The sequence below is a fragment of the Papio anubis genome, chromosome 3 (genome assembly GCF_008728515.1).
Source record: "Papio anubis isolate 15944 chromosome 3, Panubis1.0, whole genome shotgun sequence".
Classification (NCBI taxonomy): Eukaryota; Metazoa; Chordata; class Mammalia; order Primates; family Cercopithecidae; genus Papio; species Papio anubis.
This window is the reverse complement of record NC_044978.1, coordinates 69,348,722-69,368,364: the sequence shown is the minus strand read 5'-3', so window position 1 is coordinate 69,368,364 and position 19,643 is coordinate 69,348,722. Positions and strand designations below refer to the sequence as shown.

The 19,643-nt window shown below is 35.5% G+C and overlaps 1 long non-coding RNA gene across 1 annotated transcript in view; it reads left to right on the top strand.

The window, feature by feature from the left end:
- LOC108586079 overlaps nucleotides 1-19,142 on the top strand; it is a 125,751-nt gene extending 106,609 nt beyond the window's left edge. Inside the window, exons 4-5 of the long non-coding RNA XR_001902803.3 lie at nucleotides 8,569-8,770; nucleotides 18,922-19,142. This is a non-coding gene — a long non-coding RNA (uncharacterized LOC108586079). The remainder of the gene's footprint in view (nucleotides 1-8,568; nucleotides 8,771-18,921) is intronic.
- Nucleotides 19,143-19,643: the final 501 nt, after the last annotated feature.

Here is a 19,643-nt window from a genome sequence, read left to right as displayed (position 1 = left end):
GAAACCACACATGCATGTACATACACACAGGCCGGAAAACAGGCAAGTGGTTACTGAATGCCAAGTAATCATTAATGCTAACAAGTGCTTGGGGTTAAAAGGAGGCGTAAACCTCAAAAACATCCTGAAGGAGATCGTCTCTGCACTGGGCATTGAAGGGTATGGAGTAATTCAGTTTCAGTAATAGAGAAAAGAGAGCAGAGGAGAGCCATGGATAAATGTATAGAGGTAGAATAGTGCAATATGCAAAATACCCTTGTTTTGGTAAAAAATGTGTTTGTACAGGAATAGTGGAAAAGTCAAGGCCATATTGTAAATCAGTGGTCTTTAAATTCTTCACTGGTAATTCAGATATGTCATCTGGTAAATAGAGGGGAATTATATATCATCTCTATGTAGATGATTGCATAAATTTATCAATGATTAGGTTCTATTTAAAAAGTAGTTGTTCAGTGTACCTCTAGATGTACTTGAGGTATACCCTATTATAAGGGAATGTTTTAATAATCCAGCTAACTCTGCAAGAGCATTATATATTTAAATGTATGCTGCATTGATTGCTGATTCATATGGATATATTGTCACAATCTGGCTTTTACACTTTTTAAGGTGCAGGGTCAATGACAGCGGTGTCCGCTGTTTTCTGTGCTTATTCAGGGTGAGAGCTTCTCAGCAAAACTGGTGAGGGGGTTGAAATGAAGTAGATAATACATAAGCAACATTATCAGAGCTGTATAATCTCTCTTTAACCTTTCCTTCCAAGTATCCAGTGATTTAATACTTAGTACCACCATTTAATATAAACCCCCAAAGTCCCTTTATAGGTACTCTTAATTAATCAATTATAAGCCTAGATTAGGCCAGGTACTCAGATAGATGCTGACGGTGGTTATAATCAGGCATGACCGCAAAGAGACATGTGATTGGATAAAGTATAAGATAGATATACTGGGTTCATGTAAAACAGAATGAAAGAATGACTGTTTTACTGTACTGTACTCTGATTTTACTGTGAGTGGAGTAATTGACTGAGTCACCTTCTGCTACTTCTCACAAACCCAGGAAAGTTGGATGCCTTGCTGACCTCTAAAGTTACCTATTTGCCATCTCCCGGGTGTGCTTCATTCTGTCATCTCAGTATGGCAAAATCTTAGCCATTTCTCAAGAAGCTATACATTTGGGCACACTCGTGAGGATCTTTGCCACCAAATCTCTCCACCTCAAAGTTGTTTCATCCTTAGAAGACAGGTGATAATAACTACAGAAATATTTATGGGACCCCAGAAATTAGAGGGAGAAGTTCAAAGGAGGAATTTCCAACTTCTCATTAGGAATCCCCAGAGCAGCTCAGTGTGCCTAAGAAGAGAGGGGCTGTAATAGTGCCAGAGTCTTCCATAGCATGGAGGGGCTATGAAAGACTCCTGGGAGTAAGGATGAGAGACGACTGAACACAAAACCGATGATGTAGACTGTGGGAGAATTTTGCACATCCTACATGATCCCAAGGAGGCATTATCTGATGATCGAAAATCATGGAACTAAGATAGTAATAATTTTTTAATGTGAACCTGAATGTGTAGCTTGAAAACATTACAGGCTGGGCGTGGTGGCTCACTCCTGTAATCCCAGCACTTTGGGAGGCCGAGGCAGGAGGATCACGAGGTCAGGAGATCGAGACCATCCTGGCTAACACGGTGAAACCTCTCTCTATAAAAAATACAAAAAATTAACCGGGCGTGGTGGTGGGCACCTGTAGACCCAGCTACTCGGGAGTCTGAGACAGGAGAATGGCATGAACCCGGGAGGCAGAGCTTGCGGTGAGTCGAGATCACGCCACTGAACTCCAGCCTGGGGGACAGAGCGAGACTCTGTCTCAAAAAAAAAAGAAAACATTACAACTGCTGTATGGATCATGGGATCACATGTCTCCTCCTTCAGTGTTCTCTATGAAGAAATTGTCTTCTTTACATGTCTGCTCCTTGTTTAAACCTTTCTCATGACACTTTTTTTTGGGGAGAGAGAATTTATTAGAGTGACTAATATTAGCTGCTTGTTCTTCTTCTTTATTAGATTGCAATTTTCTTGTCCGTTTGTGTCCCAATTTGTCTTGTTCTATCCCCTTCCCTTGTAGAACCTAACACAGTGCCTTGTACTACTCACGTAGTAGGCACTTGTGTATATTTAATAATATACTCTGAAATTAACAGAATTATGAAGAAGGCAATACCATTTAGTTTGTATTCCAGGAAAGATCCTTTCATACAACACACTATAAGACAAGGGGGTATCACATACCACTTATCACATGTTTGAGTGGATTGGAACACAAACATGACATTTAACTAACATAATCAGATTTTAGCAAAATTCTGTCTGTGACATTGCGATAGTTTTGCAGAAAATTTACTCTGAGCTCTGTAAAGCAGGTGAAGCATCTTGTGGCTGCACTTGGGAATCATTATGTTTTCATAATGCCATTTTCCTTACCCATCATTATAGAAGTCTTTAATGGCAGGACACTGTTTTAAAAAATATGTAACCATTCCATGATGATTCAGATATCCACTCACAAAACATTATGTAAGGGAAAATCTTGGCTATGATTGCTGAATAAACATTAAGAAACTGAACAGAGAAACTTTAATATGAAACCTGTAATTCTAAGAATTTTCTTCTATCCTGATCCTGGCCTCATTGCAGAGGGCTGTTGGAATAGTTTTTGTCTTTCCTTTCCAATTTTTTATTTTATTTCATTCTAATAGAATTGGCATTGTCCAATGTATACATTTCAGTATAAAACTTGAAAAATCATCTCCATAAGTCTTTATGGGGCTGTCCCACAAAACTGGCTACCTCATACTGAAAAAGATGGGATATTTATTCTTTCATGCATATGAGTAAAATTATTTTTTATGTGTCTCAAATTATAAGAGATTCCTACTAGAAGTGAAATTGAAATAATATTTTTATAACAAATGTGTTTGTTTTAGGGAAAAGAGTTTTGTATCTAATTAAGGTATATGGCAAATCAGAACTTTTATATTCTGGAACAAATATTCCTAATGTTTTGGCATTTTAAGTGATAAAAATTTAAACACATTTTTATATGTATTTTGTACTTCTCCTTATAATATACTTACATATTTATGTTTATTTTCCAAAGTGTTTGCATTTTAGAACCACCTAATACTTTAGAGGTAGTGACAATTTTCTTATTTAAAAACAAAACCAAACAAAGAGAACAACAGCACAAATCCTCTAGTCTGAGAATGCATTGGCTATTTATATTCTTACCTTTTCAATCTCTTAACCTGTATCCTAGAGCATCAGAATAAGCAAGACAAACACCTTGGATGGAAGCACATGCCTTTGCAGTGTTCTCACAAATGTATATTCCCATTTTTACAGATCTAGAGGGATGTAAGTGTACTTTAAGTTTATTTTAGGATCATAGCTATATTTATTTCTCATAGTTAATGGTAAGATTTCATCACTATTGGGAACTGATGTCCGTAAAATAGGAAAAAAAATCATTCTTCAATGAAAAAACATGGTTTTATTTTATTTTTGAGACAGGATCTTGCTCTGTCACCCAGGCTGAAGTGCAGTGGCATGATCATGGCTCACTGCAGCCTCCACCTACTGGGTTCAAGTGATCCTCCCACCTCAGCCTCCCAGGTAGCTAGGATGAGGTGTATGCCACCATGCTCCACTATTTTTTAAAAAATATTTTTAGTAGAGATGGAGTTTCACCATGTTGCCCAGGCTGGTCTTGAACTCCATGGCTCAAGCGATCCTCCTGCCTCGGCCTTCTAAAATGCTGGGATTATAGGTGTGAACCACTGAGCCTGACCCAAATGTGATGTTCAGAAATTATAACTTTGATTTAAAAGGAGTTAGAAAAAAGAAAGTAAGAACACCTTTCTTCTTCTTTCATACTGCATTTCACACCACAATTGCTAATATCAAACAAAGAGTGGAAAGTCATGTGAAAAAATTGTAAAGGGTAATTCAATACAAGAACTTGCATAGAATTATTTTCCATTAACTAATCAAAATCTTCATTAATGTAAATGAAATCTATTTTAACTTCAAGGAATGTCATTGATTCTTTAAGGGGTCTAAAAGAATAAAGAATAAATGTATAAAAATAGTGATATGAATGTAATGTGTAATTATACATCAACCTAATTGCACAATATAGTACAACGTGTAATCAGTACGGTGAAGAGCAATTTAGTCATCATTAAGAATTCTTAGGTATTTGCTTCATGGTTCAGTGATACAAAGCAAATGTACATTTTATACTCGTATCACTCATCACTTTTAAACTGATTTCAAGTTTATTCTTTATTGAGTACAGAAATGGTCTGTCATTGATTTCAAATAACTTTTAAATATAAAAATGCTTTGATATTATATTACTTACGATATACTTAACCTACATGCTTTAACCTTCTACAGTTCAACCCGCTACTTTTTTATTCTTACACACAAACTTAAACGTCAAATTTTGAGTAAAATCCTTCACTAGCTGGTATCTCTTTTTGTTGACATATCCTAGAGATATTCTAGTTCCAGAAAAAGGATAAAGAGACAAGAATCTTTAATCACCAAATCACGAAATCTTTAATAAATAGAGTTGGATAACCTCTGGTGTTATCTTCATAGCCTTGTAAACTAAAGATATTTCAGATAGTAGATATTGTCCCCCTTTAACAAAATCATTGTTACCTTTTGGAAGTCTACAAATAGCACACTAAATAAAATAGTCTTTTTTTTTTGTACTACAGTAGCATTAAAAAATAAACAACAGCCTCTTTGCTAAGATTGTCTAATGTATATTAGATACATTTGAGCAAATTTTATTTAAGTGATTCCCTGTCTTCCATGAACATGCACATTAATAGTCTTGGCATGTAGTTGGACCCGTGACCATATATAATTGTGGGACATAGATTTGTAGAGGGAGAAAATATTGCTGTATTTGTCATTGCTTCTCAAACTTTAATGTGCATATGTATCACCTGGGGGTGGTTGTTAAAATGCAGATTCCACTTCATTAGGGTTGGAGTAAGGTCTGGAATTCCACATTTCTAACAACCTCAGATGATTCCAGTGCTGCTGGCCCACTGAACTTCACTTTGATAGGCAGGCTCTGTGATGTATTTTTATCTTTCATCTTGAATTAAATGAAATCTCTTAAAGAAAGAGACCTGACATACCTTCGTTTTTTCCCCAGCAGTGCCAAGCACAGCACTAGGTATCTAATGGGTGCTCCACAAATATGTGTTGCTTATCTAAAGATAAAGCAAGAGTAGAAGACATATCTCTCTCTGATGACCTAATTTTTGTTTTCTTTCAGAAGGTATGAACAACCAAGGAGGCTTCTTTTCAACTTTTACATTTATTTGGTACAACTCAGGATAGTGGTATTGTCTGAGAGTAGCAACTTGAACTTATAAGAACTACACTAGAAGTCACAGAACTTGGAAAGGGCAGCCAGACCTACCTATTTGGGTCACTAGACTATTTTCAAATTCTGGAAATTATTTCTCTGGTCATTTCTCTGGTTATTTAGGAAACTTTAATGACAAATCTATGATTGCTTCTTTCTTCCTATCCTCTGCTTTCCCCGTTTTTAATATGTTCTAGGACTATTGCTTTCTTCAACCCATAGAAATAAAAGAACTGCACTAGCCCAACATGTTAGAGTCATAAACCCTTCAAGGGAAGGTAAGGAGGAAACAGAAGGCTGAGGATAATGCCTTGAAAGTTCTTTTTAATGTTAAAGCATCAATAGATAGTCATGTAGAACTATATGTACATTACTTTGACCTCTCTTCTAATATGACATTGTCCTTGAAACAATTTATTCATACTATTTCTAGTTAAAATTGCTCCTAAGCATTTTTGGCTACTGAAAATGTCAAAGGTGTGTACTGTTCTGTTTTGTTGCTTAATCACTGGGAATCTATTTGCAAATGTGCAAAATGAAGTGATCCTATGGAATGATTGGGCAGCTTGGCTCCCCGCTCTGTGATGGGTGTATAATTTTGCTTAATATGTAAACAGTCTTTTCAACACTCTCTGCTTAAATAATCATTGTTGGTTTGCTTTCTTCTAGTATTCCATATTAAGTAATGACTTGGCTAATGTGAAGGATGCTTGAAAGTATATTAGCATCAAGTTCAAATATAGAGAGATTAAATAACCTTCCCAAGGTCAACACACTGGTCATTGACAAATATGGACCAGATCTTATCTCCAAAACCCCACATAATTGTACCAGGTTAGCTCATTCTTTCTTCCTAGACATCTTATTTTCCAGGGAGTAGTGAAGGTCTACAAAACTTTCCTACTAAATAGGAAATATATTTTGTTGTCAGATGTAAGCCCAGAAAAGCTATGGCTAAACTGCTATGTATCAAAAACATTGCAAACTTATAACAGAGTTTAAAATTTACTTCTAGCTATGTTTAGAGCCCTAAGGAGATAATGGCAAGTCATTTTTTCTTCTTTATACATATGTCATCATTTATGGACAGAAAATAGTTCTCAATTGTAAAAAAAATAGCTCTCTATAGGATTTGCTGAGTTTTCTATGGCTAGAGTTATTAAGTAAAATAAATGGCATCTGAGAGCATTCTGCTTTGTCTTTGGCTTCAAATAATGTATTTTACTATATTTTTTCATTCTTGGCTGCCATAAGTGGCAGAAAGAAAACCACTCTTCAAATGGCTAGTGCCTAAAAAGCAAATACTTTGTAGATCTTGGGGCCAGTGTAAACTCAGAATGCAAGAGATCTTCCTCAGCTTCAGTACTTGCACAATGCCTGTCTTTATTAAACATGAGTGATTTGCAAATATGACGTTTCTGAGACAGCTAATGTCATGGGCCAAAATGAATGGAATCGAAACCTGAGACACATTTCTGTTAATGGGGCTCTTTTGAGAAACGTGCATTATTTTATCAGCTTCTTTATTTTAATCATTCTACCCTGTCAATACTAATACCAAGTGTTCATTTTCTTTATTATTTTAAATGGGAGAAAACATGCAGAAAACTTAATAACTGTTCTATTTTTAAAACCTTTATAGAAAATATAATATGAAACGTGATATGGACTAGGCACAAGACAAAACTGACTTTAATATGTTTTATGTTAATTTGTTAAAATACAGTACATTTAACTGCAGAATGTTAGCAGGGTATATTTGTCGATAGTAGATGATTGATGTTTTTATCCTATATCCTTTTTACCATTTATTCCTTTTAAACATTGGTTACCTTTGTTATAAAAAGCAACAAAAATAATTTGTAAAAGATTAAGATATTTAAATATTTAAAAATTTTTCACAACTATATTAGTAAACAGTAGTACATAAGTCTTGATAGGTACAAATGATGTCTCAAAAGACAGATGAGGTGGAAAATTACCACTAAATCTAGCGCATGGCATGACCCCAGCTGTGCAGAAGGAAGATTTCTTCTCCTCCCCTATTCACCTCTGAGTCCCAGATATCACTAAATATGTCGGGGGTCACGTTGATGATCAGTAGCCTTGAGCCTGAACATGGTGGGTCCTTTGCATTAGTTCTCAGTTCCTACCACTGTCCTCCCTTCCTGTGTCATAAGGCTCACTCACTTCCTCAGTGCCCTTCCCAGTTACTGTCAAATCATATAAACTAATTTCTCTGCCTCCAGCCTTTTCTTCATCAACATATTTCCTATTATATCACCAGATTAATCTTCTCCAAATATTTCTTTTACCATTTCTCACTTCTGTTAAAGAATCTTGAAAAGCATCTATTTCTTGTTTTCTGTTGTTCCAAATCTAAATTCCTTTTGTCCTCTCTAGTTATCCTATAATTGGTTACAAACCATTTCTCTGAGCTCATATTGTACTACCCACCATGTCGCAATTCTAGTCAAGCAACTCTTCTCTCCTTCTCCTACATAATCAGGCACAATTCCACATCCCAACCCTTCTTTTTTCTGTTCTGCTATCATGTAATATCTTCCTGTTTCTTTTCAATCTGTTGAAATACTAAGGACCCTTTGGTCTGCCCTAATTACCATTATTGTTCATGAAGCCTGATTGACAAGTCCAACCTGCAGAGAGCTCTCTCTTACTGATTCTCACTTGTTCATGTAATATGATCATTTAAAAAATTCTGTATAAAACACGAACTGACTACAACCACTTTCACATACTAGGCAAGTGGCATTATTACATTAGGAGAGATGATTCTTGTTTTTTTTTAGGAAAATAAGGATTCCTTGGGAGATGAATTTACAAGAATGCCAAATTGATCTTCAAAATTAAAGGGTAGAAATTGAGATTATCTGATGTCCTGGATAAGAGAGAGTAGGAAACTTGTAGGAACTGAAGAAGAAGAGGTGAGAGAGAGTTTGAGAAAATGTAGCTAATTCAATAGTTTTAGGGAAGAGTGGACAATGAGAAGTTACTCATGCTTAGGACTAACTGAAGAGTATAAACATTTAGTTTTGAATTCAAGGCTGTCCTATGTTGTAACCCCACCTTCTACTATCTCAAATCCTCAGTGAAATTCCATTACACACAGCTGCCCTGTGTCTTTGGTATTCTGGAGTAGCGAAGGAGTCAGTTGTGGCCAATGGGAGCACAGGTTTGCCAACCACAGGCAGTGGCTGCAGAGGTGAGATGCCGCGTGTGAACAGTGAAAGAACAGAATCAGAAAATGTAGCAAGAGGAAACTAGGAGAAATGCCTCACCAATAATTCTCAGGTATTGGAGTGGTTATTTGTTTTTTTATAGTACATGAGACTGAAGCAATGCTATATATTAAATATTAAAGGAAAGGGAGTTCCAAAAAGTTGGGAACACTCAAGTAGCTGTCTATGGAAGTCACACAATTTTGAAACAACTTTAATTTATTTCTGAAGTCTGAGATATTTTCATATTGGTAAATGTTATCAGTGCCACAAGATTATAATCTAATTAAAGGAGCAAATAAATCTTATAACCTGAATCTTCACAATTGCTACCCTGGGGTCGGTTGCTCAATAAGTACTTTTGGATTGCAGCAAATTAAGTTGAATTAAGAGACTCGTTTTTCATACTGACAAGAATGGCTATAAATAGTATTGCTGATATAAAAATGTTATGTGTAGAGTCAATTTTACAGTATGGATACTAATTTTGTAAGACTTTCAGAAGATTTATGTTAGAAAACAAATGAAACTGTACTATCAAAATTGTTATAAAATAAACTGATCAGAAAATATTTTTGCCCTACTGAATATAGAAGAATCACAGGACTTTGCCTTTCTGGCTGTTAGAATTATGGTTCTTAGAGTTTGAATACATTGATAACATTCTTCTAATGTTATCATTCTCTGTATGATATATAACCACATAAGTTATGTAAGGAAGAGGGAAAGGTTATTTCATTTAACTTGTAGTCTATGCTTGTTTTGGATATAATAAATTAAGTCATAATATTTGTAGGTAGTCATTTACGATAGTTGAAGGCTTATAATTTCTACCATTAAGCAATTAAGCTGTCATTTTTTAACTATGGCTTTGGGTAGGAAGTTAATTTGCATAATTTTGTATATTCAGCAGTAACTATGCATTTAACTTTTATCTAGCCCTAAAAAGTAGTCTCAGTGAATATATATCTCTTCCTGAGTTCACTTTCCAACTTCTAGAAAATGAAATAAGAACTGAACTGAAGATAGGTGGAAAAGGCCTTATTTTTAGTCTGATGGAAGAAATATCACATACTTTAACTTCTCTTTTTTCCCATGGCCTTCACACTTGGTTTAAATGAAACAGTGATGACTTTTCATAAAAGACTATTTTGATGAGTGAATCTGATGAAGTCAGGTGTGGTAGGGATAACAGGCTTTAGAGAGTTGTACTTATATATGTTGAATGGAGGCTCTTAGAGGAGCAGGTAAGCTGAAATTAGGTGTTTCTAAGATAATTCAAACAGTAATATTTCTCAGAAAATCCCATTTGAATCTAATGCCTACTGATATTTTGTACACAGCCAATGAATCCCTTAACTGCTATTCAGATAAAGTACTCAAAATGAATAATATTATTCATCTATTATATTGATTGCCTGAAGATAGACAGCTATGTTTGGTTTAGGAACACAAACTATATAAATAAAAAAGTATTAATTAGTAACTAAGCACCATAAAATTAATGCCCATTCAAACATCTCTTCTTTTGTAGTACCAATAGTGGTGTCAGGCAACATCTTTGTCAATCAGTGCTTTGAAGATTATCAGTTGCTTATGCTGTTCAATTATGTAATTCAGTTTGATTAATGACTAAAAGTACAAAAGATTCAAGATTTATAAAGTGACCTGAGAGAACTGTTTGAATCTCATCCACAGCCAATAAAACAAACATGAGGCTGTGGAAGCTTAGGTCAGAGGAGAAAAGCAACAAGATTTATATGTGAGGGGCTTTCAATAGGTAATAATTTAGGCCTCTTTCTGCTTAAGAAAAGGAGAGGGAAGACTAAAGGGGACTCTGTTTTGCAGCTTAGGTACCAGCTCTGCCACAGTGGGCTCTTGGAGGCCCTGATTCCAGGGCTTGGCTTTTGGATGGCATTTCTGGACCTGCCCTGAGCCAGAGGGGAACACACTGCCCTGATGGGAGAGTCCCAGGCCTGGCAGCATTCACCACAAGCTGACTGAAGAGCTCTTGGGCCTGGAGTGAACATTAGCAGGAGCCAGGCAATACTCACCATGGGCCTGGGCTGGTGGTGGCCGTGGGGAGAGATTCCTCTGCTTGTGGAAAGGGAGGGGAAGTGTAGAAAGGAATTTGTCTTGTGGCCTGGGTCCCAGCTCAGCTGCAGTAGAATGGAGCATCAGGTAGATTTTGACTCTGGTAGTCAAAAATTAAGGTTTCCAACTGCAGACCCTGACTCTTGGATGGCATCTCTGAACCCATCAGGGACCAAGGGGGAACTCATTATCATAAAAGGAAGGGCACAAGCCTGGCTGTCTTTGCCACCTGCTGATTATAGAGCCCTAGCATCTTGAGTGAAAATAGGTGATAATCAGAAAGTGATTACTGTGAGCCTTGGGCAAGACCCAATGCTGTGCTGGCTTCATGTCTGACCTATAGCAGGCTCAATGATGGTGCCCACAGAGGTGCTTCTGTCACTCCTCTCCCAGCTCCAGGCAGCTCAGCACAGAGAAAGAGACTCAGTTTCTTTGGGAAAAAGTAAGAGAAGAGAACAAGAGTCTCTACCTGGTAATCCAGAGAATTCTTCCAGCTCTTATCCAAGACCACCAAGTTGGTACCTCTATGAGTCAATAAGAACCACAGCATTACTGGGCTTGGTGTGCCCCTAATGCAGATACAGCTGCAGTGACCAGAAACTTAGATCACAACACCCAAGTCTCTGAATTCCTAGAAAGCCTTCCTAAGAAGGATGGGTACAAACAAGCCCAGACTTCAGAGACTACAATAAATACCTAACTCTACAATACACAGACATGAACTTACACAAGCATCAGCTCATCCAGGAAAACGTGACCTATCCAAACCAATTAAATAAGGCACCAATGACAAATTGTGGAGAGACAGAGATATGTGACCTTTCAGAGAGAGAATTCAAATATCTCTTTTGAGGAAAGTCAACAAAATTGAAGTTAACACAGAGAAAGAACTCAGGATTCTATCAGATACATTTAACAGAGATTGAATTTACTGAAAAAATCAAGCAGGAATTCTGGAGTTGAAAAATGTAATTGACATATTGAATAATGCATCAGAATCTCATACCAGCAGAATTGATCAAGCAGAATAAAGAATTAGTAATCGTAAAGATACCTATTTGAAAATACAGTCAGAGGAAGCAAAAGATAAAAGAATAAAAAAGAATGAAGCTTGCCTAGATGGCAGTGCCATCTAGAAGATAGCCTCAAAAAGGAAAATCTAAGTTGTTGGCCTTAAAGAAGAGGTAGAGACACAGAAAGGGGTAGAAAGTTCACTGAAAAGGATTATAACAGAGGACTTCCCAAACCTAGAGACAGATATCAATATTTAAGTACCAGAAAATTATAGAACACCAAGCAGATCTAACCCAATCAGACTACCTCAAGACATTTAATAATCAAACTCCCAAAGCTGAAGAATAAAGAAAGGATCCTAAAAACAGCAAGAGAAAATAAATAAATAACACACAATGGAGCCCCAATACATCTAGCAGCAGATTTCTCAGTAGAAACCTTACAGGCCAAGAGAGAGTTGCATGACAAAAAGTGCTGAAGGAAAAAACCTTTTATCCTAGAATAGTATATCCAGTAAAAATATCCTTCAAATATGAAGGAGAAATACCTTCCCAGACAAATGAAAGCTGAGGGATTTCATCAACACCGGACTTGTCCTACAAGAAATGCTGAAGGGAGTAAGTACCTCAGTCCGAAGGAAAAGGATGTTAATAAGCAATAAGATATCATCTGAATGTCCAAAACTCACTGGTAATAGTAAATACACAGAATATTGTAACACTCTAATTGTGGCTTGCAAGCTACTCATATGTTGAGTAGAAAGACTAAAGGTCAAAAAATAATAACTACAACAACTTTTCAAGACATATGTCTTATTACTATAAGATAACTAAAAACAACAAAAAGTTTAAAAATAGTAGAATAAAGGCAAAGTGTAGTTTTTAATAGTTTTCTCTTTGCTTGTTTGTTACTCATGCAATCAGCGTTAAACTGTCATCAGTTTAAAATAATTGGTTATAGAATATCATTTGCACTGGGCACAGTGGCTCACACCTGTAATTCCAGTACTTTGGGAGGCTGAGGCAGGCGAATCACTTGAGGTTAGGAGTTCAAGACCAGCCTGGCCAACATAGTGAAACCCCATCTCTACTAAAAATACAAAAATTAGCTGGGAGTGGTGGCACATGCCTGTAATCACAGCTACCCAGGAGACTGAGGCAGGATAACTGCTTGAATCTGGGAGGCAGAGGTTGCAGTGAGCCGAGATCATGACACTGCACTCCAGCCTGGGTGACAGAGCAGGACTGTGCTCAAAAAAATAAAAAATAAAAAAATTAAAATATCATTGGCAAGCCTCATGGTAACCGCAAATCAATAAAATATACAATTGATACCCAAAAATAAAAAGAAATCAAAATACACCATTAGACAAAATCACCATCACTAAAACGAAGATAGGAAGGAAGGAAAGAAGAAAGAGAAGGTCACAAAACAACCACAAAACAAATAATGAAATGCTAGGAGTAAGCCCTCATTAATGGACTAAACTCACAGTCAAAACACAGTGTGGCTGAATAGAGAGAAAAAAAAAGACCCAATGATATGTCACCTACAAGAAAAACACTTCACCAATAAAGACACACATAGACTAAAAATAAAGTGATGGAGAAAGATATTCTGTGCAAATGGAAACCAAAGAAAGAACAGAGGAGTTCCTATACTTATATCAGACAAAAAAAGATTTCATGACAAAAACTGTCAGAAGAGACAAAGAAGATCATCATACAATAATAAAGGGGTCAACTCAGCAAGAGGATATAACAATGGTAAATGTATAGACATCCAGACATATAAATGAAATATTATTACAGCTAAAGAGAGAAATAGATACCAATATACAAATAGCAAGAGATTTTAGCACCACACTATCAACATTAGACAAATCATCCAGACAGAAAATTAATAAAAAATTGGACTTATTCTGCACTATACACAAAATTGACCTAATAGATATTTACTGAACATTTCATCCAGTGGCTACAGAATACACATTCTTCTCAGCACGTGGATCACTTTCAAGAATATGCCATATTTTAGGCCACTAAATAACCTAAAAAATTCAAAAACCTTGATATTATATCAAGTATACTCTCTGACCTCAATGGAATAAAACTGGAAATCAATAACAAAAGGATTTTTTGAAACTGTACAAACACATGGAAATTAAACAATATGTTCCTGCATGACCAGTGGGCCAATAAAACAATTAAGAAGGAAAGCAAAAAATTCCTTGAAACAAATGATAACGGAAACATAACATACCCAAACCAATGGGATACAGGGAAAGCAGTCCTAAAAGGAAAGTTAGTAGCTATAAAAACCTACAAGCAAAAAGTAGAAAACCTTCAGATAAAAAACCCAAGGATTCAACTTAATGAACTAGAAAAGCAAGAACAAACCAAACCCAAAATAAGCAGAAGAAAAGAAATCATAGAGAGCAGAGCAGAAATAAATTAAATGGAAACAAAGTAAACAATATAACAGGTGAATGAAATGAAAAGCTGTTTTTTAAAAAAAGATAAAATGAACAAACCTTTAGCCAGAGTAACTAAGAAAAGAGAAGACCCAAGTAAATAAAATCAAAGATGAAAAGATAGACATTATAATCTTTATGGCAGAAATTTGAAGGATCATTAAAGGATACTATGAGCAACTATATGCCAATAAATGGGAAAACCCAGAAAAAAAATAGACAAATTCCTAGACACATATAACCTACCATGACTGAACCATGAAGAAGTCCAAAACCTGAACCGATCAATAGCGAGTAATGAGAGCAAAACCATAATAAAATGTCTCTCAGCAAAGAAAAGTCCAGGACCTGATGGCTTCACTGCTGAATTTTACCAAATATCTATAGAAGAACTAATTCTAACTTTACTCAAAACTATTCAAATAAAAGAATAGAAGAGGAGTGAGTACTTACAATGTTATTCTATCAGGCTAGTATTACACTGACACTAAAACCAGACAAAGACACATAAACAAAGAGAAACTACAGTCCAACATCCCTGATGTATATGGATACAAAAATCCTTAACAAATACTAGCAAACTGAATTTAACAGCACATTAAGAAGATCATTCTTTTATTCTAGAGATGCAAGGGTGTTTCAACATACACAAATCAATCAATATGATACATCATAACAGAATGAAGGGCAAAACCATATGATCATTTCAATTAATGCTACACAAGCATTTGATAAAATTTAACATCCCTTCATGTTAAAAACCCTAAAAATAGATATAGAAAGGATATACCCCAATATAATAAAAACTATATATGACAGACCCACAACTAGTATCATATTAAATGGGGACCAAGTGAAAGCCTTTCCTTTAAGATCTAGAATATGACAAGGATGGCCACTTTCACCACTGTTATTTAACATGGTAGTGGAAGTCCTAGCTACAGCAATTAGAGAAAGAAGTAAAAAGTATACAAATTGGAAAGAAAGACAAATCATCCTTGTTTGCATATGATATGATTTTATATTTATTTGAAACAACATAAAGACTCCACCAAAAAACTGTTAGAACTGATAAATTCAGTAAAGTTGCAAGATACAAAATTAACACACAAAAATCAGTAGCATTTCTATATGTCAATAGTGAACAATATGACAAATCAAGAGAGCAATCTCATTTGCAATATCTACAAATTAAGTAATATAGCTAGGAATTAACCAAAGAAGTGAAATATTTCTACAATGAAAATTATACAACATTGATGAGATTACATCAAGTTAAAAAGCTTCTGCACAGCAAAGGAAGCAATCAACAAAGTGAAAAGACAACCTACAGAATGGGAGAAAATATTTGCAAACTATCCATTTGACAAAGGGTTCATAACTAGAATATATACATCTCTACAGAAAAAAAATCTAATAATTTGATTTAAAAATGGACAAAAGATCTGAACAGATATTTCTCAAAAGAAGACATACAAGTGGCAAACATATATGAAAAGGTTCTCAGCATCATTGATCATTAGATGAGAAATGCAAATCAAAACTACAATGAGGTATCATCACACCTGAGTTAATATGACTTTTATCCAAAGACAGTAACAAATGCTGGCAAGGATGTGGAGAAAAGGGACCCCTTGTACACTGTTGGTGGGAATGTAGATTAATACAACCACGTGGAGAACAGTTTGGAGGTTCCACTAAAAACTGAAAATAGAATTACCATATGATCCAGCAATCCCAATGCTAGGTATATAACCAAAAGAAGGAAAATCAGTATATCAAAGAGGTATGTGCACTCCCACGTTTATTTCAGCACTATTCACAATAGGCAAGATTTGAAAGCAACTTAAATGTCCATCAACAGACGAATGGATAAAGAAAATGTGGTACATATACAAAATCAAGTACTATTCAGCCATAAAAAAAGAATGAGATCCTGTCATTTGCAACAACATGATGCAACTGGAGGTCATTAAGTTAAGTGAAATAAGCCCAGCACAGAAAGACAAACTTTGTATGTTCTCACTTTTTTGTTGGATCTAATAATTAAAACAATTGAATTCATAGAGATAGAGAGTAGAAGGGTAGTTGGGGAGGCGTGATGTGGATGATTAATGGTTACAAAAATATAGTTAAGTAGAATGAATAACATCTAGTATTTAATAGCACAGGATGACTACAGTCAATAATAATTTATCGTACATTTAAAAGTAACTAAAATAGTATAATTGGATTGTTTGTAACACAAAGAAGAGATAAATGCTTGACGTGATGGATACCCATTTACCCTGATGTGATTAGTATGCATTGTATGCCTGTATCAAAATATCTTATGTAACCCATAAGTATATATACCTACTATGTACCCACAAAAAATAATAAAATAAAATTAAATGACTGATACATCCTATAAAAAATAGACAACGATTTAAGAATGATAAAATGAAGAGATGAGTCTAGGAAACAAAAATGAGCCTGTTGGCATCTGTGATATGAAGTTCAAATTTGAAGGGAATAATGTGGTATAACACAATTTTCTTAGAAAAATATTCCTTCCACAAATCAATGATTCATTTCTGATTTGTTCTAAAAACTATTGCAAAATTTCTATTATAACATGATTGTAGAGATATGATCTAAATCAACTCATTTTCATAATTCTTAGTTTCAATTTTCAAGGCTAAGGGCTAGTTGATTTCTTTTCACTATGTAATATAAAATTCTTCATCTCCACTGTTCGTGAACTTACTTAAAATGATCTTTCGTTGGAGGCAAACTAATTCTCCTTAAATTCACTTTTGCACTTTTCCTATTTTAGCTTATTTCCTAAAGCATCATTGAGATAAATATTGAGTTAGAGAAATAACATCTCTTCTTGATTAAAAGATGGCATATTACATATTCTTTATAACTCTTCAATTTTTCAATAGAAATACATTTTAATATTAATATTTGATTTTAACACATAGGTTTCTGTCAATTATTTACTTAATTATTTTCTGAATACTTACTGAGCACAAGGTAGTGTTGGGGTGCTGGCCCTACAACAGTCAACTAGCACAATCCTACTTGGCTTTTTCTCTTCATGTCCTTGGGAAAAATTGCCTGGCTGCCCTAACACTATCAGAGAAATGATGGGACACTTTACGTTCCTATCCAACTGTAACTTCTTTTATTCCGTGATTGTCAGATATCACACATTTGACTCTAATAGGAATCCTTTTCTAAAATAGGAAGCTGGTGAAAGTTCAACATGGCTTCCCATTCACTTAGTGCTCCTTTCCTGGATAATAGGTAGTAGGTTTTTTTCCTCTTAGATACTGTGTTTTAATACATGTACCTCAACTGTTATGTGCTGTGTTAAATTTTATTGCTCCTAGCAGACCATTATCAGGAGTATTGCTCTAAATTAACTTCTCACCTAGTTATAAGCATTGTGGCCTCATTATATGGGGAATAAATATACTTATGCCCCAATGGTCAAGTCAAGAAAATGGCTGTTTCAACAAATCAAGCAAAGCAATTATTGCATTGTGTTTTGTGAAATCTGCGGTACAGTTTTAGAAGGCTGAAATATTTTAATATCTTGGAAAAAGAAATTATTTTCTTTACATTTTAAATTAGGCATGTTTATTAAGAAGCATTAAGTGAACTTGATAAATATCTCCTGCAGCTCATTACATTTAGAAATTAAAACAACATGTTATCTGGTGGGATAGATTGGGTTTCCTTGATCGTAACTGACCCAGAGAAAGTACCACTTGATGTACACTCTATACCATAAACCATATTAAAACAGCGAAAAAAAAAATCAAAAACCAAAAATATAACTGCGATTAATTAAAATGCTGGATATTCAAAGAGGTTTTCAAAATAAACATGTTAGCTCAGGCAAAAATGTTCTTCCTCACTCAAGGCCAGCCTTTTCTCTGATTCTCTTAATTCCATCTCCTTCTGCCTGTTTAGTGCCCATCCAATCAAATATCCCTCTGCTGTGTTTCATGTTCAGTATCACCTGCTTCATCCCATACATTTCATCTGCCTATTCCTCTATTCATTTCTTCAAGTCTTTTAAAAAATGACTTTTATGTGTTAAGCACTGCACAAAGTATGTATCAATGAAAATAAAAACACATAATCGTAATAATCATCCATATTCCTTAGGCTTTTCACACATTACTTTGTGTCATGCACACAATGACCCATGTGGTTGGCAGTGCTTTTATGTCCCTTCTACAGATAGAGACACAAGAAGAACTAATCATATAGCTAGTAAGGGGTAGAGCTGGCATTTGAACCTAGACCTTTGGACTGCAGAGCAGTATGGTCTCTGCTCTGTGACACACAAATGGACAAGTGTAATATATGATCATTTATATATTGCAAACATGCAAAAGAAACAGTGAGACCCCAGATGAGCTGTGGGCATGATTTTACAGAAGTGATTCTTGAACTGAGTTTTGAAGGAAGACACAAAATTTTGAAATCATCCTTGACTCCTTCACTTTGTAGTCCCTTCCCACTCTGACCCAGAGCTTCATCCCATAATTTGCTTTGACTAATGAGACCAAATATGCTACATATAATTAGAAGCACTCTGTGCCTTTCTGCTCACACTCCTACTTTTTTGCCTTCACTACTAGGATATGTCTGCATCAGCCTGCTGGAGGATGAGAGACTAGAAAGAGCGGAGTCAGTCCTGCTGTCCCAGATAGGGCTCCATACATAGTCTAGAGCCCCTCCAAGATAAGCAGATTCCTGAGTGAGTACCTCGTTTCCACAGCCCAACTCAGGGAGCTGACTTATCCAGCCAACCCATAGACACATGAGCAAAAATAAATTCTTATTGTTGTATGTCACCAAAGTTTTGTAATTTGTGTTACATCGGATTATTATGGAAAGGGATAACAGATGTAACACCTATCTGTCTATATTTCATCTCCCAAGTCCAATTAGTTGTTCAGTGATAGCTATGATATCTCTGTGCTATTCTCATTCACACTTCATTCCCTTTCAATTATTGTTGAATTATTGACTACCCCAGTCAATTTTCTCATTGCCTGTATTCTGGACTATGGTGGTAGCTTATTAACTGGTGTTCTTGCCTCCAAGTCTCTCCCTTGTTCAACCTATCTATATAAAAGTCATTACATATTTTTATTAAAACAGAGTATTGGTGTTGCCACTAATCTCTTCAAAGCCTTCAATGATTATTTCCCTAAGACCAAAATCCTCAGCCTAACATTGAAACTCTACACCTGTCATCTAGTCCCACATTCCTTCTTGCTTACCTGTTCAGTTCTCCTTTTCCATCACCACACTATGCTTCCCCTCTTTGCTATCAACCATCTAAGCAAATGCACAT